Raw genomic sequence first — 11,030 nt, 5'->3', positions numbered from 1 at the left:
TTCATGTAGAATATGTAACTGAGGAGGCCGGTCAAGCTCCTCTTGAAGAAGATGTTGTGATAATCCCTGTTGTGAGAACAGAGGAAGTTCAAAAGAAAATGGCCGAGGTAACTCAGCCATAAACTGTCAGATCTGAGGGGGAACCCTATAAGGATAAGAATGTTGAAGAAGAGAGTTCCTCATCTGAGGAGGAACAGGATCAAAATGCAACATATAAGAAGCCTCTTCTATTTCCCAACACAATTGTGGGAAATGTTCACGAAAACATCAACATTCCTCTTCACTACTCTGGAAATCTGTATGAGAGATTTCAGAGAGCTGAAGAAGAAATTTTAGAAGAAGAGCGAGATGAAACTGCTAAGAAAGCCAAGATGAATCAACCGGAGCAATCCTTGCAGATTCATACAAACTTTGAGCTGATTCAAAGTATGGCAGCAGAGTTTGAAGAAAATTCCTCAAATGAAGAATTTTCTTATGTTGGCAACAAGTTGTTAAAGTCTATGACTTCTGTGCTCTCATCTCTTCAGAAGAGCATGATAAAGTCCTTGAATACTCAAGAAGAAGAAAGAATGGACTTTGCTGAGATTATCAAAGTTCTCAATGAGTTGGACAACACTTTGAAGAAGAACACGTATGAGACTCATATCTCAAATATAAACTACTCAAAGTTTGAAAAGAAGCTTATCAATCGTAAAACTGAATTGTTGGACATTGAGAGGCAATTCAATGATGAACGTCATAAGGAGACCCTGGAAGAATTCAGTTTGATAAAGAATTAGATGGTGGAAATTCAGGGTTACTTGAGCAGAATTGATAATGAACGACAGGAATTTGCGGACTCCATTGCAAGGAAGTTTCAAGCAAAGGAGGACGCAAAGGCTAATGCTGAAAAAGATCAATCTCGACCCGCCCAAGGCGAGTCAAGTAGAAGAAATGATGGTGTGTCAACCGGCACTAGATCTAGACGAGACCCAAGCAACGATGATAATCCTAGACCAACCAAGAGAGGTGGAGGTCGAAGTGGTAATGATCGTGGAGGCAGAAACAGTGGTGGTGGCCGTAGTAGGCTATCCAATGTTGATCAAAGTGTTCGTGCCAGCGGTGGTGAACGTGGTGGTAGATTAAGTGGAAGTAGTCGTGGTGGTCGCGGCTATCCTCCTTATCTCAACATGCTTCCCAGTCAAGAAATGAGTCCAACCGATCCTCGAGTTAAAAGGGAAGAACAATAATCTCTTTTCTTCTACTCTATTTAAGTCCTTCAAACAATGTTTCTTTGATGGTTTTTCGAATATTGGTTTTAGAAATTTGATGTAGTGAACAAGGGTTTGTTTTATCTATATGATGAATGCATATTTTGGTATATGTATGCAGGTTTCCAATTTCTTCATCAAAAATGGGGAAATTGTTGGGTCAAATTATTTTGACTGAGTGTTGAAATAATTTAACCATTTAGATTTTGATGATGAAATAACTTATGAGTTTTGATGCAGGTGTATTGAAACAATATTTCATAAGACTTGACTCTAATGAGTGTCATTAGACCGATTTTGGCATTAGATGCATAGAATTAGATGTACAGTCTAACTCATCGGAGTTAGACGTGTAGTCTAATAAATGCATAGAATTAGACATACAATCTAACTCATCAGAGTTAGACGTGTAGTCTAATGAATGCATAGAATTAGACGTATAGTCTAACTCATCGGAGTTAGACGTGTAGTCTAATGAATGTATAGAATTAGACGTAAGTCTAATATACACGGAATTAGAGGTAAGTCTAATGTATTCGAAATTAGACGTACAGTCTAACTCAACGGAGTTAGACGTGTAGTCTAATAGGCTTGTAATTAGACGGATGGTCTAATAGATATTCAGAATTAGACGTACAGTTTAACTCAGTGGAGTTAGACATACAGTCTAATGGTTATTGGATAATTAGACGTGTAGTCTAATTAGTGAAAGTTAAACGTGAGTCTAACTCCTTCAGACAAGTCTGAGGTAGAACCGGAATTAGACGTGTAGTCTAACTCAATGGAGTTAGACGTACAGTCTAATGGTTATTGGATAATTAGACGTGTAGTCTAATTAGTGAAAGTTAGACGTGAGTCTAACTCCTTCAGACAAGTCTGAGGTAGAACCGGAATTAGACGTGTAGTCTAACTTAGTGGAGTTAGACGTACAGTCTAATGGTTATTGGATAATTAGACGCTAGTCTAATTAATGAAAGTTAGACGTGAGTCTAACTCCTTCAGACAAGTCTGAGGTAGAACCTAAATTAGACATGCAGTCTAACTCAATGGAGTTAGACGTGCAGTCTAATGGTTATTGTAATTAGACGTGTAATCTAATCCTATTAGACCAGACGGTCTAATAAACTCAGTTATTAGAAGGAGATATTTGATTTCATTAGAATGATTTTCACAATCCGTCTAACTGAAAAACGTTTAATGCTCAGCTTAAGTAGTTTGCTTGAAGCTAGCATTTCACCTACCCACGTGCTATAGCTGTACCCTACTCCTGCTCCACTTTCTAGTGAAGATTAGTACAACAGCTATATGCAACCAACCAAGGAATGCCACGTAAGAGAATTTTCCTCACATTACTTGTTTTGCAGGTACATTCCTGATGGAATATTCGGCGCACTACTAGTGATGTACGACCACGATCCTTGTGCTTAGAACCTGCTGTGTACAATGGAGGCTTTCCAATGGAAGAGTGTCACATATCATTCTAAAAGATTCGATCGTTAGCTCCTGCTCAGTATTTAACAAATCTAAAGGACAACGGACAATCTGTCTTAACAAGAAGAACTACTAACCTTACGAACTTGCCGATCTTGAGAGAATTCAATCCTTTGAATATTCATACTGTGAAATTGTTTTCTGATTGTACTGTGTGTGAATCAAGAGAGAGTTAGAATCAAAACACCTTTAGCAGAGTGATATTCTTCATCTTGTAATTGAACAGAAAGTGTTATGTTCAATAGTGAGCTAAGTGTGTGTAAACTGTATTTGATTCGAATCATATTATAGTGAATCCTTTCGGTGGTTGGAAGAAGAGGTGACGTAGGAGAGTTTTCTCCGAACATCCATGAACAAACTGCTGTGTTCTTTCATTTCTGTCATCTTTTCATATTTCATCTTGTGCTTCAAACCCAAGTAAACAATTATGCCTTGAATCTGTTTCAAGTGTTTACAAGTGTTTGCGTAGAATAGAAAGCGAATTAAATCCCTAACAGAATTTCTTTCAAACCGTTTCTCATAAGCCTTCATCCTTAGCCAGACCCCGTCTCTATCGATAAAGCCGATCCTATCACTTTCGATTCTTCAATATATTTTCACACCTACACATTTATTAAGGCATTAAAACCGTATTAGGCAGTTTTGAACGATTATATTTAAAAACAAAATACTCAATTTAAAACACAAATATATTTAAATGGGTAAACATTACGCAATTTATGTCGTTACGAAGTTATTTGAAAATAAATACAAAATCTTTCAATATTAAATTTTTTTCAAATATTTCATTGAATTACACATTTTTTAGTCACCAAACTAACTTTAACAAAAATAAATAATTAAATCTCGAAAATAATACTCAATTTTAAAATATACGTCCAAAACGTCTTTTAATATTATTTCATTTAAAAATGTTACAAATTAATTATAAAACGAAAATAATACATCAAAATAAAATAATCCATTTTTTTTTCTATTTGAGAGTTTCAAATGGCTAAAATTTTAATAATTTAACCCGACATAATTCTAAATTAGAATTGAGCTTAAAATAACAATTGGCCAAACATAAATGATATATAAGGAGAACTGATAATTTTGTATTGGTTATGTTATATAAAAATAAAATATAAAAAAATAATTATCTTTTACAAGATGTAAATTTTTTATAATTAAAATAATTAAAAATACAGTCTAGATAGTTCTCATTTGTATTCAGTGGGTGTTTTTAAGTAGAAATTTAATTTACCCTTTATAAAAATTTAGATAATAAAATAAATAATTTATAATAGTAAATAAATGTAAAATAATAATAATTAAAAAACAACAAAATAAATTATAATATATACTTTATTTAGTTTCGATATTGTTATTTTAACATATAAAAATAGAATAGTAATAATTTTAATAAAATAATTTTATTTTTATTAATAATATATTATAATTATAATTAAATTTTTTTTATAAAATATATATTTTTTAAATAAAACAACCAAATATAACATAAAAAAGTATTCTTAACATGTTATTGTAAATTGTGAAGAACTATATATACTGTACTGACTTTTCTATAATTGTATTATAAATATACCGAATAACTATTCTAATCAAAATACAATGTCTTTTTTTTTCAATACTTGAGCCGGCATAGTTTGGTTGGAAATATAAATGGTGAGTATTCTGAGTATGCTTGAGATTTTTATAAGTTTTTTCTATATAAATAAATGTTGCTCGATAAAAAAAAAGAGTTATTTGTTACTTTTTAAAATAGAATATAAAAAAAATATATTTAATATTTTAATTGATAAATTAAATTAATTGATAATATAATGATATATATAGTGATGTGATAAATTAAATGATTTTTTTTTTATATAAATAATACCAATTATTTGAAACGAGCTCTAACTATTAAGAACCCTAACTAACTACTACTTTTGATTAGATTTGATATTATGAATGAGAACGTGTGACATCAATTTTCGTTGCAGCTACCCTCAATCATATCGTCAATAATAATCTTTATTTATTTATATATGAATTTCAAATTATTACTGTAAAAGTGATTATATTATTTATTATAAATTAAATTAAATCTTTAAACAAATAAAAGTTCCATGAAAAAACAAGAAAACAGGCTCTCAGCGTTGGAACAAATTTTTTTTTTTATTAATTTATTTTAAAATGCATTTTTTTCAAGCATCTTACTTGAATATTGATTTAAATAGATACTAATTCTCTTAATTATATATATATATATATATATATATATATATATATATATTACCATAATTTTTCTTTTATTTTTTCTTATTATATTTTGTAATAAGATAGGCTAGTAAATGAGTTTTAATAATAAACTCATTTCTTTATTTAAAAAATAAGTTGCATAATAATATAAACTAGCATATATCCCTCCCTGCATGAGTAATAATTTAAAAAATTGTGAAAAAAATATTAAGGTAAAAATATTTATGAGCGAGTCAACCTACAATCCGACCCAAGTATCCATTACTCTCAAATATATTTAAATTAACTACAGCTCTCGACCCGACAATTCAGACATTTTAAAAATTAAGCATCATTATATATATTTATAGATAAGTCAAGTTAAAAAGGAAAAAAGTGATAAAAAAACACCAAACATATATATATATATATATATATATATATATATATATATATATATATATATATATATATATATATATATATATATATATATATATATATATATATCCACAATAGTGAAATAAAGAAAGACTGAATCAAACATACCAAATTCGACTTACAATTTTTTAAACAATGGAACAAAAAAAAGGGTCATTCTAGAAGAGTATCTTGTCTACAGTCTTTAACTTGGGTGATAAGATTGGGAAATTTGATGAAATGGCCCCCATAACAGGGGAAATTCCAAAAAGGGCCCCCGCCTACTAAAGTTGGCAAAAAGGGCCCTTTTGCCCTGCGAAATGTCGGAAATACCCCCTCGGCGCCATTTCTTACGCTCAAAGACGCGAATTATCAATCACGCGATTTAATCTGAATCGCGTGAGTTCATCACCGCGATTTAGATGAAACGCGTGATTGGTAATTCGCGTTTTTAAATGTACGCGATTTACCATGCACGCGATTTAATCTAAATCGCGGTGATGAACTCACGCGATTCAGATTAAATCGCGTCCATGGTAAATCGCGTCTTTAGTCTTATATATTACTTTTCTGCCCTAATTTAAAACAAAACCACCCCGATTCTCCCTCCCACTCCGACTGCGGCCGACTTTCCATTCCCACATCCATCAAGATCATCGTTCCTCAACATCATCGTTCCTCAACATCATTGTTCCTCAACATCATCGTTCCTCAACATCATCAAGATCCTTCCAACATCATCGTTCTTCAACATCATCAGGTCAGTTTAGGGCTTAGGGTTTAGACTTAGGTTTTGATGTATATTTACCGTTTATATTCATGAATATGGATGTATTTAGGGTTAAAGGATTGGTTTTGATGTATATTATGCCGTTTCCTATGTATATCGAAGTATTTAGGTTTAGGGTTAGGTTTTGATGTATATTTACCGTTTATATTCATGGATATTGGTGTATTTAGGGGTAAAGGTTTGGTTTTGATGTATATTATGCCGTTTCCTATGTATATCGAAGTATTTGGGTTTAGGGTTAGGTTTCGATGTATATTCTGCCATTTATATGGATGTATTTAGGTTTAGGGTTTGGTTTTGATGTATATTATGCTGTTTATAATCGATATTGATGTATTTAGGTTTAGGGTTAGGTTTTGATGTATATTTTGCCATTTATATTGATAGATATTATAGTATTTATGTTTAGGGTTAGGTTTCGATGTATATTCTGCCATTCACATTCATGGATATTATTGTATTTAGGGTTTAAGGTTTGGTTTTCCTATATATACTGATTGATTGTTGATTTTCAATTACATGAATATTGTATGGTTAGCTATTGATGTATATTCTGATGTTTATAATGATGGATATTGTAGTATTTAGATCAGGAGCTGCCGTGTGGTTTTCTCAGTTCGTTCAACAAAATGGTATGTATTAAAATGATTGTTAATAAAATTGTTTTCTCAGTTCGTTCAACTCTTTTTTTTTTTATAATATGCAGGCAACAAACACTGTTATGACCTTATGTCCCAATCAATTATCACCTGAAAATAATGTATGTTCTATTCTCTCTACTATGTCCATATTAACTAGTTTTGTATGTAATAACCATTATATGAAATGCACCAATTATCCAAATTCAAGGAAATACAAGAAATACATACCTCAACTTCATTCTCCTCCACAAGCACAGCATTGTCTTTCTCCAAAATCACCACATCATTGTCCTCAGTGTTCACCACATCATTCTCCCCTTGCTGTAGTTGCTTTAACATCCGTTTAATGAGAATTATGTCATCTCTCATTTCGGTTTTGATGAGCCTTATTTCATTTCTCATTTCAGTTTTGAAGAGAGTCAGTTCCTTTCTCATTACCTGTCTCATTGGCATTCTAATAAGGTGCAGTAAAGCAGCAAAAGTTAAACCCTAACCCTAAATACCATTTCTTCACAAGCACATAACAAACACGAAACCTGTCTCATTGGCATTCTATTAAGGTGCAGTAAAGCAGCAAAAGTTAAACCCTAACCCTAAATACCATTTCTTCACAAGCACATAACAAACACGAAACCTGTCTCATTGGCATTCTATTAAGGTGCAGTAAAGCAGCAAAAGTTAAACCCTAACCCTAAATACCATTTCTTCACAAGCACATAACAAAAACGGAAATGTCATTTCTTAAACGAGAAATGAATGAATAAGCGTGAAATGCATGCATGCAGAATAAGAACACTGATACAATACTCGTCATATACCCTAAAAGCATTTACACACATAAACGAAACCAGAACCAAACCCTAAACCCTAAATACATCAATATAAATCAATATAAACGGAATAATACACATCAACACCTAACCCTAACTATTAAGCCCTAAACTCACCGGAATATGTCAAAAAGACGGTGGAAAGACGATGATGTCGAATAGACGGTGGAAAGTCGAAGATGTTGGACGAGGAACGATGCTGAGGAACGATGATCTTGATCGATGTTGAAGGAAGTCGGCAGTTGAGAAGACGTGGTTTTGGAAGTCGGAGTGGGAGGGAGAATCGGGGTGGTTTTGTTTTAAATTAGGGCCGAAAAATTATATATACGACTAAAGACGCGATTTACCATGGACGCGATTTAATCTGAATCGCGTGAGTTCATCACCGCGATTTAGATTAAATCGCGTGCATGGTAAATCGCGTACATTTAAAAACGTGAATTACCAATCACGCGTTTCATCTAAATCGCGGTGATGAACTCACGCGATTTAGATGAAACGCGTGATTGGTAATTCGCGTCTTTGAGCGTAAGAAATGGCGCCGAAGGGGTATTTCCGACATTTCGCGGGGCAAAAGGGCCCTTTTTGCCAACTTTAGTAGGCGGGGGCCCTTTTTGGAATTTCCCCTGTTATGGGGGCCATTTCATCAAATTTCCCGATAAGATTTACATCAATGTTTCATTCTTGACAAATGATCCAAATATTATTGTAGGTATTTAAAAATTATTCTCCAATTGTGAATGAGTGCAATCCCGACAGTTTTAATATCATTTCAAATCTCGTTTTTTTTCTTCCGATTATGGAGTATTTTGTCTTGCATTTCCTTTCGTCCAAAAAAAAAAAAAATTACAATTCATTACATGCATTAGAGTATAAACTGATTATCCTCTCAATCATATGAAATTTCTGATTGCAAACTAGGTGTTGTGGATGTTTGAGACATCATACATTTAACAAACAAGCCAGCCTTGTTCCGAATCTATGAGATAAAATATAAAGGTAAAAAATGTACTCATGAGATTCAACCTCTTCTCAGCATATGGGGTAGCTGACTTTTCTAATATTAATAAACTTTGCAACATGACTTTGTCATTTTTGCAAAAGGATACAACCATCTCATAGATCTATCTTTTTTGCAAGAAAAAAAGTATGTTATTTTTCGAATTAACGAGTTTGAACGAAAACATTATCAAATGTTATGTTTCAGAAAATTATCTTTTATATATAAATCAAAATTCGATCTAAATTATAAAATTAACTTATAGATAATATTTTTTCTTAAAAACTTTAATTTCAGAATTTGATAAGGATGTTTCTAAAAACAGTTAGAATAAATAGACAATTATATCTCCTCTTCTATTCTAACGACAAAAGAGGTAGATACCCAGGTCCCAGCCTCTCTGAGGACCTTTGTTCGAGTCTGTCAGTCAACAAGTTCCGCTCGTCTTGTTAAATTAGTTGAATAATTTTACGGACTATGTGTTTAACCTGCGGGGATTAGTCGAACTTCAAAGTAGAATCGTAATCTACCGTTCTAAAAAAATAGATATTTATTAATTAAACTAAGTGATAGAACTTTTTTTTCTTCATTTAATTGAGCGGCAATAGTTAGGTCAATGAGTATAAATGTGCAAAGTTATTAAGAACCCTAACTAACAACTACCTAGTAGTAATTCATGTATCATGCGAACTACTTTTATGTAAGAGTTAAGACTGGTCCCTTTGGCTTATAATTAAGGGTCATTGTAGCCTCATGATCTGTGTTGTAGGGACGCCAATATATTATTTAAGGTGCATGAAACAACCCAATATGTGAAATGACATGTCTCCCCCGGACTTATCCCTAATCCAAAATGTAACTCTTAATTTCTTCTTTTTCAATTTGGATATTATTATTATTATTATTATTTAAACTAAACCGTGATACTCAAAATCATTACATTTCAATTAAATTATATTGTTTTAAGTGAAGATAGTAGGCTATTCCTTGATCTTATTTATTGATAAATTATAAACAATTCAAAATTTTGTAATAATAGATGACGACGTATGAATTGATTGGAAAATGATATTGAGGAAGTCATGTAACTATCGCCACAGTTATTTTACGAGGAAGTTTGTAATCATGTCGTTTGGAGTGAGAACTAACTTAAAAAAAAATTAAATATGATTTGTTATTTTAAGAAAATAATTTTAACTTACTTATAGTAGGTTTGTTTAGTGGCTCCTATAAATAAATCATAAATTTAATCATAAAGGAACACTCGTCATTATAAATTCGATAATCAATGTCCATAATTCAAATAGGTTGAAATTATAACCTAAAAATACTTTTTTTGAGATAAAATTATTAATTGTGACAAATACATCATATTAGGAATAAATTGTTAGGGAAGTGACATTTTGTAGTAACATTAGTTAGCTAGGATAAAAAAAAGAGTGGAAATCAGTTATTGATGGGTACGGTTTGGAAACTATTATTAAATGGATTAACTTAATTGTGGACCATGAGCAATTAGGTAGTACATAAACATTGGTAATCTTGTTTAATTTATTTGTAGTATGAGATTTGATGTGGATCTTGATTATTGGCCTATTTAATTTATTTATTTATTTATATGAAGTTATACTTTTTCATATGTGAGTGAGTGTTTTGAGTAAGGATGACAATGGGGCATACCGGAAGAAGAGAATGTGAATGTGTTTATTATTCCCGCTTCATTCTATTTCAGGATTTTTTTATTACCTTCCCGTCTTACTTCGTTTCGAGAAATCCTAGAAGGCACCGTTATTCAATCTCCTTTAAAACTTATATTTCTTAATAAAATTATATAAACGATTTTTTTTTAATTTTATTTATATTAAAAATTTATATTATTATAAACTTATAAAGAAATAAATTTATAATTTATAAAATATTAAGAATAAAAAAATAGATTAGTGATGTTATATATTAATTTTTATTTATTATTGTTCAAGGTGGGATCAGACAGGTATACTAATATCATAGTCCTCTCGTTCTTAGTTAACTATAAGTAAAACCAAGAAATATAGCTCATAATAAGACAATTCGGATAAATAAAAAATTGAAATACTAATTATAATTGTCATTAATTATTTTCAATATCATAACTTCCTTCATTGTTTTGCTATGTCTTTAAAGAGTTTTTTTATTTACAAAATATATTTTTTATTTTTCATTTTAACTTAAAAACTCTTCGTGAATATAAATTTGTAAATAGAATAAAGAGAAGTAAATTATCTTACCTTTTGTTCTATTTGGGTTTTAAAAAAAATCTAATCAAAATTAATTTTCTAATCAATCATCTCTAAACAATTACATTCCTCATTTCATTAACCAAAATATTAAAATACTCTATAT

Source organism: Impatiens glandulifera, chromosome 1 (genome assembly GCF_907164915.1).
Source record: "Impatiens glandulifera chromosome 1, dImpGla2.1, whole genome shotgun sequence".
Lineage (NCBI taxonomy): Eukaryota > Viridiplantae > Streptophyta > Magnoliopsida > Ericales > Balsaminaceae > Impatiens > Impatiens glandulifera.
The sequence above is the reverse complement of the archived record's forward strand: the minus strand, read 5'-3'. Positions refer to the sequence as shown.